This window comes from Artibeus jamaicensis, unplaced genomic scaffold, assembly GCF_021234435.1.
Source record: "Artibeus jamaicensis isolate MK-2021 breed Jamaican fruit bat unplaced genomic scaffold, CSHL_Jam_final contig_519, whole genome shotgun sequence".
Classification (NCBI taxonomy): Eukaryota; Metazoa; Chordata; class Mammalia; order Chiroptera; family Phyllostomidae; genus Artibeus; species Artibeus jamaicensis.
The window spans coordinates 29,998,900-30,012,324 of NW_026521871.1; the positions used below are offsets into that span (position 1 = coordinate 29,998,900).

Consider the following 13,425-nt stretch of genomic DNA (forward strand, 5'->3'; position numbering starts at 1 on the left):
ACTTCATAAATGTTTGGTGAATTCAGATGAATTAAGAGTCATGGGTTACCTGGTAAGATATTTAAGGTCTGTTGTCTCACAGAGGGAATATTTCATATCTTCCAGTCTAAGGGAGGAGATATTCCAAATCTTCTAGTCTGTTTATGATCAACTTTTTGTTGGAATTTTTGTTGTTGTTTCTTTTTGACATGGGTCAATTCAAGAATTGAATTCAATAGTAATTTCCTCATTGATTTCTCATTAAAATATTTTAATGTTAAAACAGAAAATATAATCTAAGCATGTAAGTACTTTAATGTAACACTAACCTCAAAGAGGCCTTACGTATATTTAATTCAGAATTGTTTTTAATACAGGGGTTATTGAAGTTAGAAAAAAGTAGTTACCATTCTCGAGGAGGATGTCTGGCTGGAGCTGTAACCTGAGCTCTGCTAGAGGAACATGACCAACTGCAATGCTCCAGGGGGAAGGGAGCCAGGAAGTCCTGCCCCTTTTACTTGCCCTTTACTCCCCTACCAGCACCTCCCATTGGCTGCATCCGAGGAGATACCAGAAGACAAGGGAGCCAGTGATGCAGCTCATACAGATTAGACTTCCAGGGAATCTAGCAAGGGAGTAAAGGGTGGAGGGTGCCTTGGCAGGTGGAGGTGGGGTTATGGGGAGGTAGTGCTATTGTAAATGAATCCAGATAACCCTCTGTGGCTGAAAGGAAGGCATTTAAACTTGGAATTACCATTCACTCATCCAAGATTAATGTAGCGAGTAGGGTTTCTAGGTCCAATGATAACTTAGAGAATCAGAGAAGCAGTCAAGAAGTTATTTTATAATAAAAATGGTTACAAATACTTTACTAATCCTCCCTTTAAGACATAGAATCTAATAGTTATATCGTTATATATAACCTAATTGGATTTTTTTACTAATAAATTTAGTAAAATTTATTTTACTAAATATAGTTATATAACTATGTAGTTATATAGTTATATATAACTCCTCCATATAGTTATATATAACCTAATTGGATTTTTTTTTACTAATAAATTTCAGCACAAGTGCTATTCTGGGACTTCTAAGGCTAGGTCCTAAGAAGCCTTGCAGATTCGGCCTTGGAATACTCTTTCTGGAGATCTTGATCTACCACAGAAGAAATCGAGCTATCTTTAGACTACAATGTTGGATAGTCACGACAGTTAACAGACCTACACAAGCCCCCGCCACCCCGCTGTCCCCACCAAGGTGCCAGGCATGTGAATGAAGTCATCAGGACCCCCTAGACCAGACTTGCCATTATGAAAATACCACCGAGTGGCCTCATCTATGCCGCATAGAACAGGAAACTCACTCAGCAGAGTTTGTCCTAATTTCTTGACCTAAAAATACATAAGATACAATAAAATGGTTGTTGTGTTAAACCACTAAGTTTCGGGACAGTTTGTTAAGCAGCAATAGAAAATCGGGAAGTGCTTCTACCCTCTCAGATTGATGATTTCCATTCATTCTAAATCCATATTAACTGTGGGAGATAACAGCAACACTCCATCAACCCCTATACTCATGTATGAACAAGGTTTGTTCAAAAGGTATCCATCCATGTAATATGAAAAATAGAGACTTTTATTGAAGAAGATACAAAATATAAGAAACATTGTACACAGGGCAGTGACATCTCAGTCCCCTTGAAAGTAGGCACCTTGGGACCTCACACAGTTCTAATCATCAGCTGCCCCATTATATTTTCCTGAATCTCATGGATGGTCTGAAATCTCTTACCTTTTAAAGGTGATTTCAATTTGGGGAAATTTCAGAAGTTGCAGGGCACCAAATCTAGGCCATAGGGGCTGAGTCCCCTGGGCGATTTGATCTTTCACTAGAAAATTCTACATGAGACGTGACGCATGAGTATGCACGTTGTCATGATGAAGCTGCCAATCATGGTTGCCCAAAGCTGTGGTCTTCTGAATCATTCAAATAGTTTCTGTGGAGGACTGTTCAAGCTTAATGCAAAATTTGTTGAAGATTTGTTGCTGCACTCACTCAGTCATTTTGAATGTGACAGCCACACAGTACATATGCCCACTCAAGGGCGTCGACCATCCCCACTGACTAGTACAGTGAAGTGGTCATTGTTCACACACACACATTCAGTCTGCTGTCCTTGGCTGCCAGGTTACATCGATGTTGTGCAAACTGTTCTCGTTATATTAACAATGGCTGGATTTTTTCCAGAAGACATCATATACTAGCTCATACAAATTAACTTTACAATTCTATAATAAGTGATCCAGCTAGATAATGAACTCTAGTGTGAAGTTGTTCTGTGTGGATTTTGATTTCTGGAAATGGAGAAGGCAGTAAAGGGCAGCATCACCAGATAACTTAAAAAAGTGTAGCACATGTTAAGACAGTCACCTTCTTAACCTTGACTTTTCCTCAAATAAAAGTTTAATGTTATAGAACCTTAATAAATTATATGCTTTTTGCCCAGGTGCTCCATCAAAAAAACAACCATAAATATTTTATGTCACAGTGAACTTTTTTCATTAGACTGATTGCAACAAGAAGTGTGTAGCTAGCAAGACTTAATCAGGAAAAGGACCTAACGTATATTAAGTACAAATTTGATCAGAATACAGTGGATTGTGCCACCATAACAAGCCCCATATCTCAATGACTTAATATGAGAGAAAGGTATCTCTGGCTCTTGCTATTGGTCCAACTTAAGTTGGTGTGTGTCTTTACTCACTGAAGTTGCTCAGAGTCACGTGGCAACTGAGGCATCCCCGATATGTGCTTCCCACATTGGCAGAGCGTTGGGAAAGGGACATGGCAGCTCACACACTGATTCCTAAAACTTCATTCAGAGTGAAACAGATAATGTTCATTTCACTGGCCAAAGCAAGTCTTGCAACTACATTCAGTTTGAAGAGGGCAGGGAACTTTGCCTGGAAGAAGGAAGAACTGGAAACCCGTGGTGAGCAGCACCAGTCATGTTCACAAGCATCTGTTATGGGGCAGGCACTCTGCCAGGCCTGTCTCACTGAATTCTAACAGTAATGCAGTTTATAGGTAGAAAACAGGCCCGTCATGGTTGAGTAACTTGAGCATAGTCACAGGTAATAATTGGCGAGGAATCCAGGTCTTTGGGTCTGATTCTAAATGCTTTTCTTTTCTTTCTTTTTCTTTTCTTTGTTTTTAAATGAAACATAGCTTCTATCAAGCAATTCATATCATTTAGGAACTTGAAGGGGCAAAAGGAAGTGAGGAAAATTTGATAATCATATTGGTACTTTGGGATCACTTTCGTCTTAATAAGGTGCTTTGTTCCCCCTTTGACCTGTGCTCTGATTTGACTGGGAAGTTGTGGAGCCTGCCCTGTGTTCAGGGCACTGTTCTTGGTTTGTAGAGGTTACTACAGTCTAGGGGAAAGGAGACATTCTTTTAAAAAAGGCTTATAGACACCTCAAGAGTCCACTTGTAAATTAATACATGGTGCATTTTTTGAAGTTTGAACAAGGTATTTTATCAAAAATAAAGATTGCTTTTATATGCAAATAGCAAAATCTTGGAACTTCTTCAGGTTTAAATATATATTGTTCCAAGCAGAGTTTAGAACAATAGTTCTTACTTTTCTTTTTTTTTGAATCAAGGACTCTCTTGAGAATCTGCTGAAAGCTGTTCTCTTACTAGGAAAATGCATTTTTACACTTGTAAATTTTTTAGCTTCAGGGGCTTCACAGATGCATTTTCCCACTAGAAGCTCATCTATTTGCTTAAGAGTCCAAGATTTAGCCCTGACCGGGTGGCTTAGCTGGTTGGAGTGTTGCTCCATACACCAAAAAGTTTGTGGGTTCAGTCCCCCGTCAGGGCACATACCTAGGTTGTGTGTTCAATCCCCGGTTGGGGCACATACCAGAAGTAACTGATTGATGTTTCTCTTTCTCTCTCCCCCTTCCTCTCTTTAAAATCAATAAACATAACCTCAGGTGAGGATTAAAACAAAACAAAACATATGATTTAGATAAAATATTTAATTATAAATGTTTAAGTTCCTAGAACAGCACCTTCTACATATTAGGTTCTCAATAAACAACAGCAAATGAATGAATGGAGAGGAAAGGAAGGAATGTTTGAGATGTAGCTCTGATACCTGTGCTTCCTTGTGTGGCTGTCACTCAAAATACAGACGTTTTGCTTTTAGGCGTCTAAGTACATTTCGCTGTGGTTCGCAGCATGAGAGTTGGATCCAGAGGAGCTGAGAAAAACCCCTGGGAAGCAAGATCACAATGAATTGAGAAAACACGCCAGAGGATGGCGGTTTTACAGATCTTTTTATAAATTAGATTCAAAGGAAGAGACGTGGGGCAGGGGTTACATGAAATCTATTGGTAGTAGGTTTGGGAGATGGGAGAAAGTACAGTGCGGATGTCTCTGAGACTGGATAAAGAGTGAAACAGAGGCACACATACTTCTTTTACATCGGTGGGTTCAGGGCAGGTAACAATGTACATTTACAGCATGGAGATGGTGTATGGGAACAATAGAAGAATGGGAGGTTCTGTGGTCTTCTGCTCCGGTGGGAGGTTGTGCCCCGAGTGGTCTGGAAAAGGGGAATTCTGTCATTCCAAGGGTATGTTATCCTACATGCAAAACAACAATGGGCAGGTTCAGTTAAGGGCAAGCTTGACCTTCACGAAGAAAACCACTGGCCTGACACGTGACTCCCTGCCGTGACCCTCTTTTAGTTAGGAATTTGTGTGTTCAGACCACCCTTTGTGGTTACTTTTGTAATGCGGTAATGCACTGAATGCATGGTTTAATGACTGTTTCAGCCAGACATCCTGGCCGAGCACTCAGGATATTGGAAAAGCTATAATCTAAGTGTGTTCACATTGTTCGTGGCCCAGCCTCATTTCCTTTGGCTTAGTAATAATGTGTATTTGCTGAGCGCTACTTTGGATGGGCTCCTGGGTCAGGCAATATCACACGTGTTTGTTCCTCCCAGCAACTGTGGGACTTAATCTGAATCATTAATCTGAATCGTTACTGTTTAACCAGTGGTGAAACTAAGGCTCGGAGTGAGTGATTCAGTTACCTGCCCAGGGCCATAGAGGAACAGCTGAAACTCAGTCCTTCAGAATGTAAGGAAGCTTAAATTCCAATGAAGCATTGTGACATGATTCTTTAAGGAAAAAGGAACAAAATCATTCTAGGAGTCGTAGTTACTCTAAAGGGTTTTTTGTTTCGTTTTGTTTTTCTGGTTGTCTCTCTATAAAAGCATGTTTAACATGGACCAAAGTGCCCTGGTTCAAGATGCAAGTGATGAAGATTTTAATGCTGCTTCTGCCCCTAACTACCTACCTCCGTGGCCTTAGAGAAGCCGTTGGGCATTCTGGACCTCTGTTTCTTGTGACATCTCTCTGAGGTTGTTTTGTCCATCTTGTAACAAGCTGTGTTGTTTGTTCTCATATGAATTATGGTAGCGAGACTAAACTTTCTGAAACCAACTCTGCGGATTGAAGGGTAAATCAAATATCACATGAAAATAAACAGAAGATGTTATCAGCATTTTCAAAGCAATAGGGTTTCTGAAGTAATACCATTATATGTTCTGCTTGCTATTCAGTATGAAGAGTGCTCTCTCTCTCTCTCTCTCTCTCTTTCCCTTGTACCCCACATAGTCTATTATCAGGCTTACAGTTCTTTTCTTTCCAAGGCTGTTTTTGAGTGAGTCATTTTAATAATCCGAATCTTTAGGAGTACCCCAGAGTATGACATAATACTTGAATTTTGGATTTTTGTATTCAGAAGATATATTTTTTTTATAACAATGCAGTTAGTCATTCAAAAGAAAGAAGGTTCTCTCAGGCATTCATATTGATAGGTTATTGTCATTGTAATTCAGGGCACTGTTTAATGATTTAATTTAGGTGGCTTTGCAGGTGAGTGGGTGGGGGAGGTGGTAGAAGGGAGTAAAAAGAGATCACCCTAAATTTCATCTGAGAGTGAAAACATTCTTTGTCACCTTCCATTATTTTTCAGGAGTCACCATCATGCTCTGGGGCCATAGGCAGTTACATGAATAAGCCAGACTGGGTGGGGGAGAACTTTTTATTTCATTGTTTTATTTGAGTGTTTCAGTTTTCTCCTTTCCGTAGTCTGATGGTGTGTTCCCAATGGTCCTCGAATGAGAAGGTGCTGGCTGTGCCTCCTCAGTGCCATCTCTCACACTGTTCTGCTCAGGTCCATTGGCCTTGGTGATTGATAATCTGTTCTGAAAGGACAGTGTTTGAGTTTGTGATTTTTTTCCTCATGGCTTTTTTTGTTTAATCCTCACCTGAGAACATTTTTTTCCATTGGATTTAGGGAGGGAGGAAGGGAGAGAGGAAGGGAGGGGGAGAAACACTGATGTGAAGAAGAAGCATTGCTTTTCCTGTACATGCCCTGAGTGGAAATCCTATGCACTTGGCCCAGAGATCCAACCTGCAACCTAGGTATGTACCCTGAGCAGGAATCGAACCTGTGACCTCTTGGTCTACAAGATGACACTCCAACCAACTGAGCCACACTGGCCAGGGCTCTCATGACTTTTGATGAAAAATAACCTGCCTTTTCTCCCCAACCTTCCTGGCACCCCAATGCTTAGATGTTGCAATATTTCACTGAGTCATTTCTCTATTAGTGGATGTTTTGATGTCTTCAGTACCCATTAATGACTCCTAATCCCTCAGGTCTTCTTTGCTAACTCCTTGGCCTTTGGTGTAGGTCAGACACTCTTGCCCGGTGCACAGCATATGGCCAGTGAACTTGGGCTGCAGGTGACATTTATGGAGCCTTCACTCCATAGAGTGAAGACACTTTGCTTGCACTTACCTCATTTTATTCATTATAAACCTCTCCAGGATTGGGAATGCAGGAGTACTTCTTATTATAACTCCATTTTGGGGAGAGAAGAACTGAAGCTCAGAAAGGAACACAGGTTGCCACACGTCACACAGCCGGTGTTGTATGCGGGAGAGCTGGAATTTCCCTCCAAACCTCTGATTGCAAAAGGTTTGAGACAGAGCAGTGGTTCTCCAACATCAGGCACGTCAGAGTCCCCTGGAGGGGCTGCTAAAAGCTGCCTGGGTCCTAGCTCCAGTTCCCGAATCAGCAGCTCTGGGGAGGGGACCTGGAAATGTGCATTTCTAGCTGGTCACACTGGAATCACTGGTGTGTTTGTTGTGCAGAAATGGGTTTCTAGAATCAGTCTGCCTGGCTTTAAACACTGACTATTACTAAGAGCAAGAACCAGGGAAAATCACTTGGTCTCTGAGTTACTGATTGAGCATCTATACCTGCTTCATAGAGACGCAGTGCAGATTACATGAGATAAAGCATTTCAAATGCCCGGAATCTAAAAATAACTCTATAAAGTGATTCCTATTGTTATCTTTCTCACTAAATTACACTGCCAGGACTCTGCTAGTCTTTCTTGTGCTTGGAGACATCATCTATTCTATTCTTGAAGTCCCATTATTTGCTTATCACACCCACATTGTTTTCTATCATACTCTATCATACTTTCCCCCTTCTCCAACAACTCCTGCCCTAACTCACATCTCTTTCCTTCTAGCCCAAAGCGCGGTGTTTAGAAGTGTCCACATCCACAGGGGTAGATAAAACGTCCATCCCTCTAGCTTTGCAATTTCTCTTCCTCAACTTTATCTGTAATTATTCTTTGCCTCATCTGCCTTCTGGCACAGGAGATGCAGTATAATCATTGGCTTCAGAACGCTCCTAGAATAAGCTCCTTGAAGATGGGAGCTGTGCACAATAAATCTTTGACCCTCTCTCTGCAATGCCTCCCACAGAACTAATATCTGGTGAGTGAGTAACTAAGCGAGGGAGTTGAAGGCAGGTCTGAAAGAGCTTTGACACTTGGGAGGAATATTTCCCCACGTGGATTCTGATGCCTCAGTGAGAAGTTTGAATCAGACTTTACAAATTTTAAATACTGCCTCTTCTGTTACATCTACGCATTCCTCAGGTCAGACGACTTCCTATTCAGCAATACGATAACAATGCTGATAACCAAAGGTTCTGTGTATGCTTTATTGAGCTAATTTTACAATAAGGGTCTCCTTTCCAGTGTATTTGATGCTGAATGAAAGGCAGGCCGCACTAGTGTACACTGCGGGGACTTTTCTTTTTCCAAATCCTTAGGACAATACCAGAAACATTGTTTGTCCCACGTCCAGGCTGACAGCCTTGGAGACATTATCGTGCTTTGGAAAAGAGTTGCTCCCTTTTTTGTTGTTTTTTAACAGTTTAGGGGAAGCCCTAGATGTACTCTGACAAGAGTATGGCTCTAGTGGGGATATAGTCTGATACAGTTACAGAGGAGAGAGCAGCTTCTCACTGGGTTCCAGTGTGGGGTTGTCTTGCGTCCCACCCAGCTCAAGTAGGACATGGTGTTACTGAGTGAAATAGGCCAGGTGTTGGTGCTGAAAGACAAATACCATATGATCTCACCTTTAACAGGAAGCTAAATAACAAAACAAATAAGCAAGCAGAATAAAAACAAAGGCACTGAAATACAGAACAGGGGGACAGTGACCACAGGGGAGAGGGGAGGGAATTTAAGGGGGAAAAAAAGGGGAGGGATTTGGAGGAACAAGTATGAAGGACACAGGGATGAGGACTAGGGGGGGTGGAAATGGGAGGGAGGTGGGGAGCACGGGGCGGGGGGGGGGCTGGGATGGGAGAAATAGACAGAAAACTGTACTTGAAAAATAAATAAAATTTTAAAAAAAGAAAAGGAGTAAGTAAAGCAAAAAAAAAAAAAAGAAAAAGAGAGAGCTGTGCACCCAGGATGATCTAACACCCCATCCTGGATCCGCGTGCCTGTAGAAAACCGGTGGCTTTTTATTTGTATTATCTCTAATTCCTTTACTCGCCTCTAAAAATTATTTTGTTGAATTTATTAGGGTGACATTGTATGTTTTTTTCCTGATGACAAAAATATCGTCAGGTTTATGATAAAAGATATAAAATTTTAACGAAGAATATAGCAATGCTATAACTTTGGGATAGTTCCTGCTAGTCTTTTACTCTTTCTCCCTCCTTCCCTTTTCTGGTCCCCTCTCATACCCCCGCCTCTCCCCCGCCCTCCGTCTCACCATTTTCAAACAAAATTAAGTAGTAATAGAATAGACACACTTTTCTCACCTGCCAACCCAAAATATTTTCTAAATATTTTTCAGGAATATAACTTTTATTGGCTACATGATATTCAGTTGGGTGGATATAACATATTTTTAAGACAATCTCCATTTTTTGGTTATTTATATCCTTCCCCCCAAATCAGTGGAATTACAATAAATTCTGTATTGTACTTCTTTATTGTACACATAAATTGTGTCTTAAGTAGTAAAAGTGGAGTTTTACTGGATCAGAGGGTATGAGCATGTTTGCCATTCTATAAATTTCAAACATATTTTTTTAATACAAATCATTTTAATACTTAAGATTTCACTGACTGATAGAGACATAGAAGACCTCGGTGAGCCAAGGCCCATGAAAGAAACAGACCGGTAGTTAAAAAATATGATGCCATCTGTCCTGCTTTTCTCCACTGTAAGAAATACACCAGGCTAATAAACTTCGAACACAAATTTTCTCAAATTCAGTGAACCAGTAATTCCTGTTTCGTGCATATTTCAGAGAACACAGAAAGACAAAAAAATCTTCCACACTCCTTTTATAGACAGGTATTACTTTGATACTCAAACCACATGCTGACAGTAACAGAAAAGAATACTTGTAGACCAATCTTACTTAGAATCATTAGAATCATAAATGAATAATGCCTAAATAGTAGCATATAAAATCCAGTATTTTATTTATTTATTTATTTATTTATTATCAAATCTATTGGTACGACACTTGTTAATAAAATTATAAAGAGTTCAGATAAAGTTATATAGGTCTCAGGTTTCATCACAAATACAAATGATTTATCTTGAGGATGAAGGATTGATGTGTTTCCATCTCTGTATCAATATATAGCACCATATTCGTATCTGAAAGAGATTAAAAGAGGAGGATGTTCATGTTGTCTCAGTAAACGCAGTAGGATTTATCCTAAGGACCCTTGTCTGGATTTATGGGGAAGCAGAGCCTGGGGCCCCGGGCTCACATGCGCACTTTGAGAGGGGCAGAGGTCAGCAGTGGGAGTGAGGAGGCTAGGAACGTGGCAGGCAAGGGAAGACTGAAGCAGCTGTGTCTCGCTGTGCTGGCCAAAACTTCTCAACCCGTTGTGAAGGCGCTCAGTGGTAATTTCGCAGCTCATGGGAACTTCTCCAGGAGGTTTGTGAGAGGAGGCTACCGTGAAGCAGTTCAGAGAGGGACAAAAGGAGGGGAAACTTATCCGATCAGTTCCCTCCTAACTCTTGTTTTCCTTTGCTCAGGGTGCATCCTGCAGAGACCTAATACACAGCTGACACCATGGTGGCTGCTTAAGAAATCCCAAGAAACCCCACCCTAAGCCCCATAGGGTGCCATTTCGTCCCACTCCAGAAGCCCAGGGGAGCTTGGAGGCAGGTTGGAGGACCAGCCAAGAGAGAAAAGGAGGCAGCTGAGGGACACATGGGGGGCACACACACGTGGAAGGAAACAAAACCTGATATATGCAGATCGATTCTGACAAAGCACCAGCTAGGATGTAACATAGGCAGTTTAATTTAGAAAAAACATTGGATATGATTTAACACTTAGGATAAAAAATACATAAAACAAAAAAACCTCTTGACTGAAAAAAATGAAATTACATCACAGGATTCAAAATATCCAAAAGCTACGGCAAATTTTTAAGATTGGTTTGGTATTCAGGAGACGTTGAAATTTCATAGGAATTTGATGAATCCTATGGGATATTGCACTGGAATGTTATTCAACCATAAAAGAAGGAAATCCTGCCACTACAATATGGTGTAGGCCCAAAAAGAAAGCATATAGATCAGTGGAATAGAATTGAGAGTCCAGACATAAACCTATAAATCTGTGACCAATTGATTTTTAAACATTTTATGTATTTATTTTTATATAGAGGGGAAGGGAGAGGGTGGTGAGAGAAACATCAATGTGTGGTTGCCCCTCGTGTGGCCCCCACTGGGGACCTGGTCTGCAACCCAGGCATGTGCCCTGACTGGGAATCGAACTAGTGACCCTTTGGCTTGCAGCCCGCACTCAATTCACTGAGGTACACCAGTCAGGGCCCAGTTGTTTTGTTTTAAGTGTGTCAAGTCCTTTCAACAAAAGGATAGTTTCTTCAACAAATGGTATTAAGATAACTAAATATCAATGTACTGACGAAGTGAAGTTGGATCCCTACCTCATGTTGTATGAGGGGTACGAAGTACCCCCACCCAAGAAAGGGAATTATCTTCTGGAGAGTGGGCCCTTCTTACGACAGGCTTCTCCTGCTACGTGAGTGTTCTAGGAACCCATGTGTATCAGTGTGCCAGCTGGCCTTGTTGTGAGAGGCTGAGTTTGGCTTCAGTGAAATTTTTTGAAGGCGCTTTTAACACATTCACCCATTTCGTGAGAGGTGATTTACAAGTGCACCTGCCCACCCCACACCGAGTGTTCAGCAGTTTTCAACCCAAAATGGCACGACCTCCATGTCCTACCCACCCTATGAACAAAAAATGGCAGAAGCACTACAAGGCATCAAAATCGATGAGTTTAAAAACTGTTTTGAGCGGTGGGAAAAAAAAGGCTTGATAGGTATATTGCCTAAAATAAAGAGTACTTTGAAGGTGACTGAAGTTTAAACATGTAAGAGTAAACACACAATTTTTTATAAATAAATTCCATTTTGGGGGTCTCCTCTTGTATACAAAATTAACTCAACATGGATCAAAGACCTAATTGTAAGAGCTAAAATGATACAACTCTTAGAAAATGTTTTGGAACTAGATAGAGGTGTTGGTTTTACAACAATGTGAAGATAGGAAATGAGAGTGAATTTTCTTTAAAACATTTAATTCTATGCAATGTGAATTGAACCCCTAAGGAATTATTTTTAAAAATATTTAGACCAACCACTGGAGCTTCGAATAGATCTGTGATGGGTATGGACTGTGTCTATCTGAAAACAGCACAAGTGGCTCAGGCCTGCAAGCTGCTGGCCTCCCCACCAGCCGCCCTGCGGACTTTCACGGGCATTGCTCATTATCCCCTTGCCGCCCTTGCTGAGCCCTCTGAGGACCTGAGCAGTGGGTTATGTTCACTCCCTGTGTGTCAGTTTTGGTCCTCCCAGAAAGAGGTGCCAAGATGGGATCAGACAGGAAAGACCTTTATTGAGGGGAAATAACTGCAAAGAATAAACAGGTAGAGAACAACTTAGGTGGGAAGGACTTTCAGATTGAGTACAAGTCTGAGGACTGGGAGAGGGCAGCAGGGAGGTGGGAGGATTGGATGAGAAAAGCTTCAGACTTCAGGGCGGCTGAGAAAATCTCAGTGGGGCAATATGGACCCCCAGAGTGCAGATTGCCTATCAGAGTCTGCTTTGGGCTAGAATGACCCATCTTCCCCTCCCCTCCCCTCCCCTCCCCTTCTTTCTCTCCTTTTTTGCTCCTCTTTCTTTTTGCAGTCATTCTCAATCATTGGCTGGGAGCAGCCCTGGGAGGGTGTGGCCTCAGTGATGGATGCTGCTGTGGATTCCAAGATAGGCAGCTGGAGGACGTCCAGTGACCCTCCTTGCAGCAGGTTCTCTTGAAGAAAGATCTGAGCAGTCCCTCCTTGGTCACCACAGTGTGCTATGGGACATGTCCCATAATATTTCTGAACCTCATTTGCAAAGTGAACTTAGTGTCATCTCCATCACCGGGTTTTAGGGAGACCAAGATGACATAAGTAAAAGCACTTGGCATTGTATCTGGAAAGGATGTAAGTGAATGACCATTAAATTCTTTTTCCCATCATCCATATGAGTAAACTGTGTCTCAGAGAGAAAATGAGCAATTTTTTCTCAGAGGTTTCATGACTTGTTGCAAATGCAATATTAAAACTCAGCCTAACCTCGTAACCTACACATACTCCATTTAAGCACGTAGTTACCTAGGAACTTATTCCCAGTGTGGAACCAGGGGCTGTACAAACACTCTGTAATCTATAAGCTGTCTGTGGTGGCACATCTGCCAGCCCCGCGGGGGCGCATGCATACCTTTCACTTAATTTCCTTGTGTCTTACTTTCCGTTGGGCATCACAGACAACTGCCCAGCACATTCTTTTCTCATCATTGGATGCATATTAGAATTTGGAGCTTTTGGAAGGAGGACAGTATTTCCAGCACTGAAATATTCATCTTTGATAAACACTATCATAGGAGGAAAAAAATTAAGATGTAAATAGGAAGGGGTGGGCAGGGCAAGGGAGAGCAA

At 41.5% G+C, this 13,425-nt stretch overlaps 1 protein-coding gene across 2 annotated transcripts in view; it reads left to right on the forward strand.

Annotated features, from left to right (window-relative positions):
• CPNE4 (copine 4) overlaps positions 1-13,425 on the forward strand; it is a 407,594-nt gene that overhangs the window by 35,316 nt on the left and 358,853 nt on the right. The window lies entirely within an intron of this gene.